A 19,146-nucleotide genomic window follows, 5' to 3' on the forward strand; every position below is an offset into this window, starting at 1 on the left:
CTAAAGGTGTTAGTGAAACATTGAGGGTTGATTAAGACAAATACGGTGATTTGCATGCCTGAGCATGTAATAAAATTACAGATAATACTCCGTATTTCTGTACCATGAACCTGCAAAATATTCTTAGTACAATCGTGTCTATACAGTTACGTTGATTACCATAATTGTACTAAATAACATTTTCTTTGATAATTTTCAGCATTACCCAATCATTAACTTCAACATACTCAATCCCAGCCGAGATCATATTTGTCTGCATAAAGCTTCACACACATCAAATTAATCACAGCAAGTTCAAACTATGGTAAATCTTTTGTAATAAGGATTTAAAACTTTTCTTTAGCAAATGGGGTATACAATATTTCTAAACCGTGTGGATTTCTTCTTAGGCCAAAATCTACTATATATGAATGAACATTGATTAAATAAACAACTCAGTAAACCATAGCGAGGCTAATGCCAAAGTAAAATCACAGAAACATCAAAGTCGAAAGAAACACTAAAAAATTTCCTATAGTACACTCTCATGCAATATATTATGTACACCATAGCAAAAAAGCGTACACATAAAGGCAGACTAAAAAGAGAGGATGGGATAGGAATGTACGTGGGGGGACTCACTTTTCTTATAAATCTTTTGTTTAAAATCTAGTTGTGTGAATTCAGTAATTAAATGACTGAGTTTAAATTGATTATTATGATTAAGTTTCCTAGGTAATTCTTCCTAATTACTAGTGACAGGACAAATTCAATATCTTTTTTAGACTGTTATGTTCTATAATTTTTTAAGTATAATGCATGTTTGAACACTTGGAGAATATGGAAGATGCCATAAATATGGCATTTCGGCTTTCTATAATACAAGTCTGGTAAATATTAAAAATCATCACTTTATGATACAAATGCCAGATAAGTATATATCAAACTAAATAAATACAAGTAAGTTGTAAGTAAGTAAATTTGGTTCCGTATTGCAGGCAAAACTGATTGCCCTGCAATGATTACCAGTGGTTTTATAATAATGACTAACTTTGCAATACCGTAATTTAAGAAAAATATATGTGTGTAGCAATACGAAACTTGTTAGTGAACTGGAAGGGGTAACAACTTTGAAGTGTGTTACTCATATTGCAATTGCAAAGTCGAAAATATATCTTTTATTGTTGCTTTAGGGCAAGAAGCTTAGAAATTGCACCTAGTCCTTTAAGGACCTTTGTGCTGCTTCCGAGTGACATGATATTCTGGATGGGTATGATAGGGGTGGGGGGGGGTAGAAGCTGCCTCCTGTCGAGATCAATGAGGAAGAGCTTAGGGCAATAATCTCAATTCATGTTCCCTCGGAAGAACCAGCTCTGAACTAGCCTCTTCAGTCAAGTCAGGCAGGGGGTGGCACACCCTTATGTCTAGGCTAGCTAGAACCTTGAAACTTATAGGGATAGAACCCCACCAAATCCAACAGTTATTCCCCACAGTAGACTAGACCAATCAAATTACCCTTGTACCCAGAATCTCAACATTTTTGGTTAGTGATGTGCCGTTAATACACATTCATAAGGTTGCCCAGATTTAAGTGACATCGGTCCGGTAAGGTGGCGGAGATGTCTCTTACAAAGCGATATAGTATAGTTAAAGTTTAAGAATAGTTTAATATTATTTGAATTATTTTAGGCAGTCCTCAATTCCCATACTTATTACTTTGAAGATATGTTTATTGGTACCCTACTTTAATTTTTATGATATCGGAAAAAACGTTACTGTTGCGTTTATTTTATGAAGCTATAAAAACTCCAAGAAATACTTCACAATTATGACTAGAGAGAAGCTAAATATTTGTAATTACTTAAACAGTAAAAATATTACCAATACAAAATATGTACAATGAAAAGACTTTACAATTACTTGATATCATGGGAAAACACGTTTTACATTTTGATAGCAGTTGTTTAAAGGAAGAGAGACATGGATTAGAGCGCAGTTACAAATGTGGGTTTCGAAGCTCAGCGCCACGTTTGTCAGCATTAAGTGAGACAAAAAGCTAATTGGCTCCACTGCGCCGTCAAGAGACCTGGACATACTCTTCCTGGTCTCATAAGTAAAGTCGCTTTTTGTGTCCAGCTTTTATACAAGGTTATGTACATTTTTATCTTACCTAAATTTTTATTAGGCAGATATATTAAAATATCTAAGAATATGAAAAAATACTTTAAATAGCAAATAAATAATTCGAAAAAACTGTGAAAAGTCAACCTTTACCGAACATTTGTTGGTACTCTATCAAGTCAACACTTAAATTTTCCAATAATAATACACAGTCCATTAATAACCGTGTTTACAATTTTATAAAAGTTATATATAGTTGTAATAAAAGGAACATTCCACAAACTGAGTAATGGTTTTCATTTATAAACATTAGGAATAATATAGATTGGGAACAAGCAACAAATTTTCACTTAAGTTAATTAAAAGTAAATTAAGTTATGAGATAATTCTAAGAGTAAAACTGTTAGTTAGGTTAATACTTTGGAATTCACTTTGTGATTATAATCGAGAAAAACTAAAATGTTAGTTAAGAGCCTGGCATATTTGCGAATAGTGTAGTTCCATTAGTTCATTGGAAAACTTGTAAAACCTGCATACACACAGAAATAGTAGCCTGTTATAATCAGCTGTAATTAGGGAAATAGATTATTGGGAAAGAAAAGAAATATATCTAGTTTACCAAAACATGTAAAAATGCAGGTTTTAAATGTTGAATTGTTAATATTTCGGCATGGTAGGACAATTGGGAAATTATATACACCTGGTAGAATTCTCCGTATTGGTAAACGTGGTGTATATAAGTGTGGATTGGTATATACTGTAAGCCGTATTAGTATATAAGTATGCTGGAACATACCTCAAAAAAATCTGGACAGGCAAGAAAGGTTTTTCATATAAATATTGTAAATAGAAAGGATAACTACTATGCCAAAGAAATATGTAGAATATTATCGAAAGACCTTAAAACATTAAAAGTAGCAAAAAAGAGTACCAAAAAAATTGAATTATAAAGAGAATAGAGGAAAATATCAAAAATGGTAGATTTCATAAAAATAAATAAGTGTGTATTGATTGGTATATACTATAAGCTGTATTAGTATATAAATATGCTGGAACATACCTCAAAAGAATCTGGACAGGCAATAAAGGTTTTTATATAAATATTGTAAATAGAAAAGATAACTACTATGCCAAAGAAATATGTGGAATATTATCGAAAGACTACAAAACATTAAAAATAGCAAAAACGAGTACCGAACAAATTGAATTATAAAGAGAATAGAGGAAAATATCAAATAAAAGTGCTAGATATCATACAAATAAAAACCTTATTTTTGTTAAAGGTGGATAAAAGCAGAATATCAGAAAGCATAGAACCATATGAATTAGTTTAATATTTTTAGGAGGAAACCTTATTTTTGGAAGTGCTAGTTAGTAGTTATACGTTATGTTAGAAACAGTAAATAAAAAAAACATTTTATGTAACTCTCCCAATCCTAGGTTAGAATTAGTACCCTTAATCTCTTAGCGTAAACCGTGATGCAACACTCTGTATATCTCTTTAATTATAGTTATAAAAAAACTAATACTTGATTTACAGAGGTTTAGATCTGTTAAGTTTAAATTTCAATGAAACCAATATAGATTTGACAGTCGTTATTCACTTTAAATTATGTTCTCCTTTTAGTTTTCTAATTTTATTAAATTTATTAAAGAGCTACCTTTTGGTGGAAGCATTTTTGAATAAGACCGAGAGTATAACCGTATCTGTGTTCAATAAGCAAAGTCGGAGATAAGTGGTCATTTTGTAGCACCGCAAAAACGTGTTCGTTTTGTATATAAATGTGAACTAAAAACAGTTCGTATTGGAAATTTTCGAAACATAAGTTATTTTCAGTCACATAGTATACAAAAGTAAACACATGATGTATATTTCCTCCTATGAAACGAATTCTATTAACTTGAACAATAAGCTCACGATGACTGACCGGTCAACTATTCTGTCAGCAGTACCACTATTCAGTATTCACTCACCCCTGGAGAGTGTGTGGTTCATACAATGTTGATTGAAATGTTTTCATTGATTAATGCTATTCGCTTCAATCCTAGTTTTTTTACTTGATTTCCATCACGTGTCGTGCTATTGATCAATTTTTCACAGACATATAACACAAATTGTTTTTTTAAAGTCTTTGTTAAAAGGTAAACATTTTATAATTAATTTCATTTATGAAATTATGTAGATTAATATTACTAAATGCAACTGTTAAAAATGTCACATTATTATCATATTTTTTATAAGATTACGTAACAAAATAAGAGAATAAATGTGTAATATAAGCTCTGTCTTAGTTAGTTCATTAAAATCATTAATAACCATTTTGAGTTTTCTATAGATTATAACTAATTTATTTCAAAACATTGTTTATTTTGAAATTTCCGAGTTAAAATGTTGTGAATGGAGTAAAATCAGTATTTAAAGTATCCTATAATATTAGGGTTTTTGGATCACTATGCACAACCTTATTTTGTTAATGTGCGCACCTGTACAATGGTGTTATTTTTATGATGAAATCGTAACTTCAATAGTTATTTGGCGGTTCAAAATGGTAGTATTTAAAACTTGGTTATCTGTACGTTTTGTTTGGAAATTAGACAAGCGGTAGGTAATGCCTTATTACCTGTAGAAAATATCTGATAATACACACAAATCTGTGTAGGTTAAGGTACGCCGTTCTCATTAAGATACAAATATAATGCTGTGATTCCTGAGTACAATTTAACATATTATGTCAATGTCATAACACATAATATTTCATTCCTAAATACGGCCCTGGGTAAGAGTAGAACAAAATAATCTACAAATACATTCGGACTGTTTCAATGAACCCTAAAACAAATTTCAATCCTTTTATAAATGCTTTTTTTGAATGCTGATTTATTGGACCAGTCGCGATATATATATATGTGTGTGTGTGTGTGTGTGTGTGTGTGTGTGTGTGTGTGTGTGTGTGTGTGTGTGTGTGTGTGTGTGTGTGTGTGTGTGTGTGTGTGTGTGTGTGTGTGTGTGTGAGAGAGAGAGAGAGAGAGAGAGAGAGAGAGAGAGAGAGAGAAAATATGTACGTGGCACGTATTATTAGAAGATACTACTAGTAGCATCAAGGTTTACATATGGTACTTTCAATTCCAGATTTTTCTGTGCCGATGAACCGACAGCATGATTTTGATTATAATCATTGCTTCATTTTGTCGCTTAGATATAAACTGACCTCTAAAATAGACAGAGTTTAGGTCAAGATACATCAGTTTATCTCTGAAACAAATATTCTAATACTGCAGTACTCCATAAATTTTATGCATTCATGTCGTTACAGGGCACGTCAGAACGTGAACTGCAGGCTAGCTGCAATAACCAGCTGTGTGGTTATAGAGGTGAGGTTACAGAGGTCATAGGTCAGGTCTTGGGTCACACCCATACGGCGGCCTGGGCTTTAGTCGCACCACATAATATACTATTGCTTTATCAAATAGGAATGAACTAGTATGTATTAACTCATTGTTTAAACAGAAAGAATTGGATGAGAAGCAAACAGAGTTTTGGTTTAAAATGTATTAGCTGAAGGTGGCCTTCCATTGTAAGGGAGAAACATTTCTAGAGTTTATTTTTGTAATCTATTATTTGAGGTGGTTTGCACCGGGAGACATAGGTAGTAAAAATACCGGCCGTGCAAAACTAAGAACAAAGATTGCAATATTACTTATTCTTCAAATCTACAATTTAAATTCTTTGTATAACCAGACCGGTTTTAGTAAAAATGACTTTTTTCTCAATTTACTCACATACGATAGGTACAACAAAAAATTATCCTAAGCTAAACTTTATTCGGTGGTTATGGTAACTTTAAAAAAATATTACCCACTAAAGGGTGACATTGTGTCAGACTAATGAGTGATAGGCTGCAATAACTCAGATTCAAATGACATGATGGATGTACTCAAATGACTCATTATTTTCATAAAAAATATTAAGTTTCTTGCAAAGTTTAAAGTCATCAGAAAATATTTCTAAAGATATCTTGGAACATGATATATTCATATTTCTCTTCATTGAGTTAGGTTTTATGGGCGTGTTTACTTATTAAAAGTTCTAGTGATGTAGGTAAGGGACTAAAACAAAATGTGTACTGTAATATGTGTTAATTCATAAATGTTATATGTGTTAATATGACACATGTTCAAGTGTTAAATTATCACGTTACCACAATGCTTACCTAAAGACTAATATATTTAAGTATTTGCTTAGGCCAATTCTATGCAGTTACTTGCTACTTGCACAGTGTAACTGAAAAAATACACGTATTAAAATCAGAGGAGTATGTGAAAGTTAGTATTAATAACACAAAATATATTGCATCTTTCTTAAACAGTTTTTGTATAAAATTAACACTTTTCATATTACTGATAAATATAATATTAATTTACTGAGAAATATATATATACAGGGTGAGTTTTTTTAACGTGATCCAATAGCTAACTTTTTAATTACACGACTTAGCACCACACTTTAAATTTGGAACTTGCTCAATTTTAAGTTTCACTCAGGGATACACTTTCAAATTTTTCGAAGATGGCCGCCATTTTCCAATATGGCAGTCAACTTTAAAATCTCTTATGGAACACCCTGTATTTTATGTTGTTTTTAGATTCTACTCAACAAAATAATACATTTTTGCTTTTGAGAGTTTTTCTATATCTCTAATGGTTCAGGAGCTACGTGGACTGGAAGTTTTCATAATTTTTGCCAATATGGCGGCCAACTTTAAAATATTTTATAGAACACCCTGTATTTTATGTTGTTTTTATATTCTACACTACAAAATAAGACATTTTTGCATTTTAGAGTTTTTCTATATCTCTAATGGTTCAGGAGCTACGTGGACTGCAAGTTTTTATCATTAGTCCGAAAAAATCCGAAAACTTGCAGTCCACGTAGCTCCTGAACCATTAGAGATATAGAAAAGCTCTAAAATGCAAAAATGTCTTATTTTGTAGTGTAGAATATAAAAACAACATAAAATACAGGGTGTTCCATAAAATATTTTAAAGTTGGCCGCCATATTGGCAAAAATTATGAAAACTTCCAGTCCACGTAGCTCCTGAACCATTAGAGATATTGAAAAACTCTCAAAAGCAAAAATGTATTATTTTGTTGAGTAGAATCTAAAAACAACATAAAATACAGTGTGTTCCATAAGAGATTTTAAAGTTGACCGCCATATTGGAAAATGGCGGCCATCTTCAAAAAATTTGAAAGTGTATCCCTGAGTGAAACTTAAAATTGAGCAAGTTCCAAATTTAAAGTGTGGTGCTAAGTCGTGTAATTAAAAAGTTAGCTATTGGATCACTTTAAAAAACTCACCCTGTATATATTGTGTATAAGAATTGGTTCCTCAAATGTTGACGGTGGAGCAATGAATATAAAATGGCAAACACATTGTAATGTGATGAGAACTAAAGTGTACTCGCGCTCAACAGCGATCAATCAATCACAAAATATACGAGTATTATGTGTAGGTACAAGGAATATTGCCCCATCAGATCTCCTAAAAATTCTCCTACGAACCCCTTTACATTTAATAATTGACATACTCAAATACCGAAGATGAACATAAAGTTAATTATCTTTCATTTAATTAATACAAAGATCACATTCTTTTGTGTTCCTTGACATGGAAACACAAAACAACCAGCCGTACATATACTCAGCTGGTCACACAATCTGTTGAGTGAAAGCTCAGAGTTTCAATATTATTATTATTTTGTGTGCAACAGCTGTAAATCTGAAAGTAACCGGACACTAAGGAACATAAGACCTATGTAAAGTTATCTCATAAAGATGTTAACACAATATTGATCGTCTCTACCAATGATTTCGCTCGGAAAACTGTAAGATAGATCACCAGAGAACAGTAAATCGGGTAAGCCTTGAAGTTTTAATATTTCTCTTCTATTTCACATTGATCTAATCGAGATTGATGGTAAAGATGACTATCTTTGCGGTATATTCCACAGTACAATAATTTACCATAGTCCTTCTCTGCTTCAAACATGAAGTACTTGTTCATATCAGTATTAAGGTTTGAGTAAAAATAATTTGCGTGTGTTTGCTTTTAACAATAGGGAGATATTTCAAAATAAATATAGAAATTTGGAGAGGTTTATCCTGTTTTTTAAGTTGGTGAGTTAAGATGAGGATCATGTAGCTCCAAAGGTAAAAGCCCCTTAAGGTCAGATCAAGCACCGGTTAACGCAATTATAAAGAGATTAGGAGCAGCATCCATTAAAAATTAAGTACCTGTATATACTGCAACAATTTTTTTCCCGATTAAAGAAAGGTCTACAACAGTAATACGAAAAGATAAACACAATTACCGTTGTTCCATCGACCCCCATAAATCTTTTACCCGGATTGAAAGAAATCATTCAATTTAGGGATGCCTCTTTACAATCGAAAAATCTCGTGGAAAACTACTGACCTGTCGACTGTGTCATAGAAACGGAAATCTGAAGCCTGAAGGACTGGCTAAAACTGTAAATAATAAGGACGTTGTTGTATGCGTCTCCTTATACAATAAATAAGGAAAGCACGGGAATGTCCTCACTCACTCACACAACTAGCCTTCCAAAGGGGATTTATTATTCTTTAAATGTAACTAGACTTGTCATCAGTCCATTATAGCACGTTAACTAGACCTGTTTTCCGTTATAGCATGTCTTAACAGAAAATGTGCACAGGTACAACCATAAAACTATTAGTGCTGTCCTTTCTTTTGATTTTATAATCGTTTATTATTAGGCATTTATTATTTTAGTGTTTCTACAGATAAAACGCTAAAACAATTTTTACAATATGTGCACAACATAAACTGTAATACCGATTCCTCGTCCATATACGACAAAAATCGATCTTTCAAATTGATTCCTTACATTACAATTCGCAGTAGTAATACAAAAATAAGTATTCGTTGCCAAAGGTGCCGCCACAGGCGGAATAGTGGTCGTTTGTTTTTTCCGTCATTAGGCTCTCCGGATTGATTTACATTTTGTAGCACGTTTAATTACTTCCCCCGCCAACATGTTTGGTGCTAGTTAAATTTTTTTAATTTTAGGAATGTTGCAAAGGTATATTGATCACAGTAGATAAAAATGTGCGCTCAGTTCACTTTACAGTCAATAACATAGTAACGTCTGTTTGCTAAAACATTTTACTGGTGACGTGACGTCTGCGGCGGTTACATTAGTGTTTTATTTCCTCGCATTTACAGTTCACTTGGTATACAGTGTCATAAATTATGTAATCCATGCCTTTAACGACAAAATTTTAAAAATAAAATTGGACACAATATTATCTCTATAAATAGTTAGAGTTAAAGACCACAGAAATCTCAGGTACACACCAATACATTATCGAAAAATAACATAACTATAATATGTATTTAAAAAATATTTAATTTTTATTTCTGAAATTTTAAACTTCATGTACACTGATTTAAATTTGACCAATTAGGATCAATGTGTTGAGTATAGAAATAACCTCAATAGCTACTACAATTAATTGTGTTATTGTAACCTTCACGCATAAACACAACTGTCTGAAAATGTATATAAATACATGTAGTTCTGGAGTCAAATAATTATTTATATGATTGCAACGAGAATAATTCAGAATAAAATAATTTGTAAACAAACTAATTACAATAAAATGCCAATTTAATAACTACCATAATAAAAAATGCAGAATAATAGTCAATAAAAAAGCCTTTGATAAATTATTGAAAATGACTGATTGCATGTCGTTTTTCTTTAAACTTTTTAGTTTTTAAGTCTTATCTTCAATGTATATATTTATACTGCCCATAGGGTGTTTCATTTTACTTAATAAAAAGTCAAAGCTCTTATTTTATTCTGTGAACCATTGATTAGTTTACTGCACGACATGAAAAATAGTAAACATAACTATTATTAAAACCGAACAAATAGCATCAAACATTGGGAAATAAAAATAATTTATTAAGAAAACAAAGATTTACTCTCGAAATTTGGTGAGTGGAATTTTTTATTTTGTTTAATAATAATAATTGAGGCTACAATAGTAATTAAATACTTTTTGCACATTGCACTGGTAGTTCAGTACATGTGATAATCTTCCATATTTTGCAGTTTCCTGTAGCCTGTATTATATGCGGCATGTTCACTAACAATACAAGGAAAATATAGTGCATGGACTGTAGAAAAGAGTTTTAAGGTTAAGCTAGACATGACATGTGTATATGTATATAGACCTGTGTTATAATGCACTTGAACATAAGTGAAAAAATTTTATATATTTTGGAATAGAACCTTCATTAAAATGGTAAGTAGTGTAACAAGTTTTAGGTACCATCTTAGCGAGATGCTGGCCACTTTTTACATACATCTAGTCAATTTTATCGACTTTTTAGTTTTATCATTGATTCATTATTATTTGATAATTATAGTAATTATGATAATCTGTCAAATGTGATGTTTACTGATTTCGTAGACCTACTGCCACCTTAACTGCCTAGGAACGCTTAGAAATTTGTTGATCACATGCAATACTGGGATGGTTAACATTACCCTGCCCCCTTCACTACCCTTTAGATTGTGCCAATTATCATTACAGTAGCGAGTTTTAGTGAGCTTGGTTCACGGAGCATTGTATAAGGCACAACCCATATACAAAACAACCATATCTCTAACTATCCGTAGCTCCTTTTATTTTGTACTTTTTATCGTGAGCTGTTGAACTACCCACCATATTATAGACTAAACCGTCCTCTGTAATTGGTTAATTATAATAATATTTTAAGGGATATTGTGTAAGTGTAAAATTTTCACTAGGTTTTTTTGTTTAGTTTAGTTATAGATACAATATAATACAGTCCATTGCTTATGACTATTTTATCCTGAAATCTTAAAAAAATAATTTTATAACAACTGAAGCAGTAAATTTTTTAGATACATTTTTCACATCAGCAGTTTTTTCTATAGACAAGATAATATCATTTAAATAAATCGTAATTTGAAATAAGAAATAATATTCCAATTCACGAATAGAGACATTCTTGGTTTTTCAAAGCTCATTGCATTTTAGAATTTAATATACGGAATAAAGAACGAGTAAAAGTGCTATGTAGAAGGCAGAACTGACATTGGTGTACTTCAAATATAGAAATATATAGCCTTCCTTGAGATTCTTTATACAACACTGCCACATAAAGAGAACGCAATAACTTATGAAATTGCTTCTTATTGAACTCAAGAATGAGACGTCAAGGGTGTCAAGCAGATGCATGAATGTTATGGAGTGCCTTTTGAGGTCCCACTTAATATTCTTGCTTGCTAGTGTTCCTACAAAGTACATATTTTCCAGGTTTATTATATTGTATTATATATGTATCATCAATTGTTCAATTTTTTTACGAATCTCTATCGATAACCCTTGCTGAATATCTAAAATAAAATGTTCTCACAGCTTAGTGTTAGTGACTAAGCTGGATAATGGAGTGATAATCTACACTAATATTATAAAGAGGAAAATTTTGTTTGTATGTTTGTTTGTTTGTAATGAATAGGCTCAAAAACTACTGGACCGATTAAAAAAATTTTTTCACCATTCGAAAGCTACATTATCAACAAGTAACATAAGCTATATTTTATTTTGGAAAAAATAGGGTTCCGTAAGATATTTGGGTTTTTGGAAACAAGGTGTAAAAAATAAACCAGAAAAGTTTTCTACAAAAAAAGTCCGCGACACACTATATCTATCTATGTCGAGTAAGGCACAACAATCACTTTTTTTTCTTTAAAAATCTTGAATTTTTTTGGACTAGATTTAAACGCGTTTATTTTACTCATGCTATTAATCCTTATCGAAATAAATTATTTCATCACAGTTTATGTAGATAATATTTGGTCTTTGAATGATTACAATTGGACGTTTGGTTTAGATTTTATGGCGAAATTAAAATATTACGATTTCTGCTGCACGGGCCGCTGCGAAGACGTTCGCAACGCCTTGCACAACAAAATGTGAGAACCTCTGAGTTTCGTGCACGAGAGTCGAGGCTGGAGCGTTCCCAACGTCCTCATGAAAAAAATGTAAGGACCTCTCACTTACGCGAACGAGAGTCAAGTGTCGAGCGTTCGCAACGCCTTGCCGAACAAAGTCTGAGAACCTCCGAGTTACGCGCGCGAGAGTCGAGGGTCGAGCGTTCGCAACGCCTTACCGAACAAAGCTTGAGAACCTCTGAGCAACGCGCTCAAGAGTCGAGGCTTGAGCGTTCCCAACGTCTTCATGAACAAAATATAAGGACCTCTCAGTTGCGCGAAAGAGAGTGGATTGTAGAGTGTTTGTAACGACTTAGAGCTCAGGCAGAGAGTTGTCCACAAATAGAGTTCGCAACCGAATTTTAGCTAACAGCAACAGACTGGCATTCAGATATGATCCGCAGGTTGATTATGCACAAACCATTCAAATCGGAGTCATGAATAAGATCAGCTCTAACTGCTCTGCCAAGAAATGGGCAAAAGAACCTAATGGTATGTGTTGTGCTTCAGGTAAGGTTTGTCTTCCTAACCTTCAGGAGCCGCAACAACCAATAAAAAATCTTTTAACTAATAACCATCCATTATCTGGTAATTTTTTAACAAACATACGCAAATAAAATAGTCTTTTTCAAATGACTTCGTTTAGCGCAAAATATATCAGGGAAGGGAATTTTATGCTTACTTTTAAAATTGAAGGACAGGTGTATCATCTCATTGGTAGCCTTTTACCACCATCAGGCCAGAACCCTCAGTTCTTGCAAATATATTTTATTTCGGATGCAGACCAGCTATCGTTGCGATCAAGCATCGCAACAACCTTAAAAATGGATTTAATTCAAGAATTACAGATAGCTTTGAATAGTCATAACGTGTATATACGAAGTTTTAAACAAAACTTATAACTTAACTCCTCAGGTAGTTTACAGTTAATTATTCATTCATATCGCACTCCACAGACAGCACATAGAGACAGATATAATGCTCCTACTTTAAACGAGGTAGCCGTTCTCTTAGTCGATGAAGACAAAGGTCCCAGAGATATAGTCTTAGACGGTAGAGACGGACAGCTCAAAAGAGTTTCTGAGCTACAACGGTCCTATGACCCACTACAGTATCCTATAATGTTTGTGACAGGAGAAGACGGTTATTATTTGACTATCCCTCAGCAGGGTTCTGCGCGTAATAAAACTGTTTCGTGTATGGAATTTGATACATTTAGATTAATGTTTGGAACTAACTCTTTTAATCCGTTACATTATTACAGAGACTTATTTAGTTAATATTGTGTTGGCATGATGGCGAAAATGATATCGGAAAGATTAAATTGTATCTCTCGGAATCAACAAAGACTGAGGGTTGATTACTACATTCATCTCAGAGATGCCTTAAATCATAACGCAAATGTTGACCCATCAAATATCGGTCAACATGTCATATTGCCATCGTCATTTACGGGTTCTCCGCGTTTCATGTACGAGAAAACGCAGGATGCGATGACGTACGTCCGAAATTATGGTATACCTGACTTATTTGTCACTTTTACATGTAACCCCGAATGGCCTGAAATTAAAGCGGAGCTGCTACCAGGACAACGGTCTTTCGACAGTCACGACATAATTTCACGTGTATTTCATTTAAAGATGAATAAACTCATCAAATTATTTGTCAAAGAACAGATATTCGGTAATGTAAAATGTTATATGGCAAGTGTGGAGTGGCAAAAGCGCGGTTTACCTCATTGTCATTTGCTGTTCTGGCTAGAAACTAAAATACAACCAGATGATAGTTATCATAGTTATCATAGTCTCATAGTTGCGGAGCTACCTGATCAACAAATTGATCCGGTACAACACGACATTATAACTAAAAATATGGTACATGGACCCTGCAGAGAACATAAGTTAGCTGCACCTTGCATGGAGAACGGCGTCTGCTCAAAAAATACCCTCGCCGTTTCATAAACGATACCCAGACCGGAGAGGATAGGTATCCAGTTTATCGTATGCGCAGTACAGGAAATGGCGGTTGAAGCACTACGCTACAAATCAGGGGCAACATGGTGACGATAGATAATAGGTGGATTGTTCCATACTCCCCGCTACTATGTAAGACTTTTAACGCTCATATAAACGTGGAGTACTGCCACTTTATCCAAGCCATTAAATATATATATCACCCCGAGGGGACTGGGGGTGATATATATATATATATATATATATATATATATATATATATATATGCGTCACTCACCCCGAGGGGACTGGCGGTGAGTGACGCGGCTCGATCTCGCACGCCATGTTCAACTGTGGTGACCGACTAAAACAGTGAAATTAGTCAACTGCTCACACGTGTTCTGGCACCTCGGCGGATCGTTGTCTGCGCTCACGCAACCGGAGGCGCGTGTCCCTTTCGGGGCCGCGAGGCCCGCCACGGCTCGCTCTATTCGGAGAGCGTGTCCGCGAGCGGGTGAACACGCGCAAGTGTATAAATTGCTTCTCTGATTGCGACCTCAGATCAGGTGGGTCTACCCGCTGAATTTAAGCATATTATTAAGCGGTGGAAAAGAAACTAACAAGGATTCCCTCAGTAGCTGTGAGCGAACCGGGAACAGCCCAGCACCGAATCCCGCCGGCTGCGCTGGCCGGGAAATGTGGTGTTCGGGAGGGCCCAACTAACCCGGTGTTCGGCGGCCAGTTCAAGTCCATCTTGAATGGGGCCACTGCCCGTAGAGGGTGCCAGGCCCGTAGGACGGTCGCCGGCGTCGGGTGGGTTTCTCCTTAGAGTCGGGTTGCTTGAGAGTGCAGCCCTAAGCAGGTGGTAAACTCCATCTAAGGCTAAATATGACCACGAGACCGATAGAAAACAAGTACCGTGAGGGAAAGTTGAAAAGAACTTTGAAGAGAGAGTTCAAGAGTACGTGAAACCGTTCAGGGGTAAACGGAAAAGACTTTAAACACCGAAAGGGGAGATTCACGCTCTCTCGCATGAGTCGGCTCCCGCGGGGTCAGGTGGCACCGTACGCCCGCACGGCGCAAGTCGTTGCGGGGTCGTTTCGGTGATCACTCGGCGCTCGCGGGGGTTATGCCGACCGCGGTGGGCCGCACTTCTCCCTCAGTAGGACGTCGCGACCCGTTGGACGGCGGTCGACGGCCCCGGCGGTAGCCCGGGACGCGGGAAAGCTTCTGCCGTACCGTGCTCCCGGATCCCGGGTCGCCCGACCGATCGTCGGACGGTATGAAACGCAGGTGTCGGACCGCCACCGTTTATCGGGCGTCCGGGCCGGCCGCAAGCTTGTGCGCACCAGGATGACGGTACTTGTGCCCGGCTCTTCGGTGCGCCAAACTGTTGGCGGCCGTGTACTCGGACGGGTCTTGTAACACCGGTCAGCGATGTCCGTTTAAGGTACTTATCCGACCCGTCTTGAAACACGGACCAAGGAGTCTAACATGTGCGCGAGTCATTTGGGTGCTTGAAACACCTAAAGGCGCAATGAAATTGAAGGCCTGACTTGTCAGACCGAGGGAGGATGGATGCGCGGCCCGAGTGGCGGCGTCCCGCACTCCCGGGGCGTCTCGTTCTCATTGCGAGGAGAGGCGCACCCAGAGCGTACACGTTGGGACCCGAAAGATGGTGAACTATGCCTGGCCAGGACGAAGTCAGGGGAAACCCTGATGGAGGTTCGTAGCGATTCTGACGTGCAAATCGTCAGAGCTGGGTATAGGGGCGAAAGACTAATCGAACCATCTAGTAGCTGGTTCCCTGCGAATTTTCCCTCAGGATAGCTGGTGCTCGGAGGACGAATCTCATGCGGTAAAGCGAATGATTAGAGGCCTTGGGGCCGAAACGACCTCAACCTATTCTCAAACTTTAAATGGGTGAGACCTCCGGCATGCTTGTATCCCAATTTCTTGATGCCGGAGCGTTCGGATCCAGAGTACCAAGTGGGCCAATTTTGGTAAGCAGAACTGGCGCTGTGGGATGAACCAAACGCAGAGTTAAAGCGCCCGAACGACGCTCATGGGAAACCATGAAAGGCGTTGGTTGCTTAAGACAGCAGGACGGTGGCCATGGAAGTCGGAATCCGCTAAGGAGTGTGTAAAAACTCACCTGCCGAAGCAACTAGCCCTGAAAATGGATGGCGCTGTAGCGTCGTGCCTATACTCTGCCGTCAACGGCAAAGTGGGCGGTCCCCTCGCGGGATCCGGGCCGTTACGCCTTGACGAGTAGGAGGGTCGCGGCGGTGTGCACTGAAGGGTCACGGCGTGAGCCGGCCTGGAGCCGCCGTCGGCGCAGATCTTCGTGGTAGTAGCAAATACTCGAGCGAGGACCTTGAGGACTGACGTGGAGAAGGGTTTCTTGTGAACAGCTGTTGCACAAGAGTCAGTCGACCCTAAGCCCTAGGAGAAATCCCATGTCGATGGGTAGCCGAGACAAAAACGAGACTGGACTGAGTTCAGACGTTGCTCAGAAGGCACCCACTGGGCGAAAGGGAATCCGGTTCCTATTCCGGAACCCGGTAGCGGAACCGTTCCAATGCGGGCCCTCATCGAGTGCTCGTCGGGGTAACCCAAAGAGACCCGGAGACGCCGTCGGGAGATCCGGAGAGAGTTTTCTTTTCTCTATAAGCGTTCGAGTTCCCTGGAATCCTTTAGCAGGGAGATAGGGTTTGGAACGCGAAGAGCACCGCAGTTGCGGCGGTGGCCGGATCTTCCCCTCGGACCTTGAAAATCCGGGAGAGGGCTACGTGGAAAGTTCGCACCGGATCGTACCCATATCCGCAGCAGGTTAAGAGCCTCTAGTCGATAGAATAATGTAGGTAAGGGAAGTCGGCAAACTTGATCCGTAACTTCGGAACAAGGATTGGCTCTGAGGATCGGGGTGTATCGGGCTTGGTCGGGAAGCGTAGACGTGCCGGGAGCCGGGCCTGGGCGAGTCGATCGGCGGTTGCGGCGCGCGGTGTGGCGTGTGAGGTCTTCGGGCCGTATCGCGTCCCCGTGCGTTTGCGCCGTCGTGATTCTCTGCTCGGTCCCGCGCCTTGGCCTCACGCGGATCTTCCTTGCTGTGAGGCGTTGGCTGTCCGGTCGCGTGCGGGTCCGTATCGTGTCAGTCGCCTCCGGGGGGCGCCGGTGCGGCCGGCGTGGACGGGCCTCCTGTCTCCGCGGTCGCCGTTCAACGATCAACTCAGAACTGGCACGGACCAGGGGAATCCGACTGTCTAATTAAAACAAAGCATTGCGATGGCCCCCACGGGTGTTGACGCAATGTGATTTCTGCCCAGTGCTCTGAATGTCAAAGTGAAGAAATTCAAGCAAGCGCGGGTAAACGGCGGGAGTAACTATGACTCTCTTAACACGGTATCTCACAACGCCATCGCGGAGGTGCTTCGCGGCCACGGGGTCTCGCCTTGCCAGCAGCGGACCATCGCCGGGATGTACGCCGGCTGCATGACTGCCCTAGGAGACTTCGGAGTTAACATCTCAATCCGTCGGGGAGTGAAGCAGGGCGACCCACTCTCCCCCCTTCTATTCAATCTGGTGTTAGACCCGCTGCTGGAGGAGCTGCAGATGTCTGGGAGAGGATTTTCCATCGGGGACCAAAGGCTGGCAGCCATGGCGTATACTGACGACGTGACACTCTTCGCCGACACCCAGGAGAGTATGGGACTGCTGCTTCGGAGAACAGAAGACTACCTACAAGACGTCGGGATGAGCCTTTCAGCGCCGAAGTGTGGGGCGTTCCACATACAGCGGAAAGGGGATGCTTGGGTGACCCTGCCCGTGGACCTTACCATCCAGGGGCAGCCCCTACAGCTCTACACTGCCGGCTCCACCTTCGGATACCTAGGCCTGATCTTCGGAATTAGGAAGGGATTCCAGAACGACCAACATCTGGATATTCTCTGCGAAGCAGCAACCAGAGTCCGACGCCTGTCACTGAAGCCGCACCAGAAGGTCACCTTACTGATGCAGTATGTAGTGCCAGCCTTTGCCCACCGTATGGCTATCGACACGCCGTCACAAAATGAACTCAACAGAGTTGATACTCACCTGAAGCAGGAGGTGAAGATCTTGCATCTCCACCCGAGTACCACCGACAGCCTGCTCTACACTCGGAAGAAGGATGGAGGACTTGGGTTTCCCCACCTGGTACAGCAGGCCCGGCTGTGCGGACTTCGAGCGGCAACCGCACTTCTTGCCATGGAGGATCCTCTGCTTCAGGAGCTGGGACGGCGTGGCGGTTGGCCGGCCTACGTGGAGAAACTTGCCGGACTGCTCCGGATCCCGTATTCTCCGACACCCAGAGACCTGACAGTGGCCAAGCAAGAGTGGAAGGACGAGGAGTTCCGGAGATGGACAACTCAGCACGCCCACGGTCAGGGAGTCAATTGGTTCCGGAACAACCCGTTGGGGAACCATTGGCTCCTTAACCAGAACGCCTTGAGGCCGGGGCAGTACATCGACGCCCTAAAGCTGAGGACAAACACCTTTGGAACCAGGACAGCGATTAATAGAGCAGCCAAAAATGACGTTACCTTGTGCTGGCGGTGCCGTCTAAAACCGGAGACCCTGGGACACGTCATCGGTGAATGTTCAGCGGGACAGCGGGCGAGGATCGAGAGACACAACTGGATCGTGGGAGCTATTGAAGAAACCTGCAAGAAGAGAGGATGGACCGTGGCCAGAGAGCATCAGTTCAACGTCGGGGAAGATCGCCTGAGGCCGGATCTCGTAGTTAGCCAGCGAGACCGTGTCCTCATCGTCGACGTCACCCTCCCCTACGAGAACGGCGCATCACTGTCCGCAGCGGCATTAAAGAAGATGAGAACTTACCAGCCGCTGCTCCCCACGATCCAGAGGGAATTCCAGGCCACGACGGGAGAAGTCATCCCCGTGGTCGTCGGAGCCCGTGGAGCCCTCCCCCAGGCCACCGTCACCGGGCTGAAGAAGCTGGGCATCACCGAGAGGCGGTCGCTGC

At 39.3% G+C, this 19,146-nt stretch overlaps 1 long non-coding RNA gene across 1 annotated transcript; it reads left to right on the forward strand.

Moving 5' to 3' along the window:
• Window positions 1–1,213: 1,213 nt before the first annotated feature.
• LOC124357645 lies at window positions 1,214–15,371 on the forward strand. The gene is made up of 3 exons (XR_006921958.1): window positions 1,214–1,228; window positions 3,694–3,695; window positions 15,180–15,371. It is a non-coding gene; the product is annotated as an uncharacterized LOC124357645 (long non-coding RNA).
• Window positions 15,372–19,146: the final 3,775 nt, after the last annotated feature.

Source organism: Homalodisca vitripennis, chromosome 3 (genome assembly GCF_021130785.1).
Source record: "Homalodisca vitripennis isolate AUS2020 chromosome 3, UT_GWSS_2.1, whole genome shotgun sequence".
In the NCBI taxonomy this organism is placed as follows: Eukaryota; Metazoa; Arthropoda; class Insecta; order Hemiptera; family Cicadellidae; genus Homalodisca; species Homalodisca vitripennis.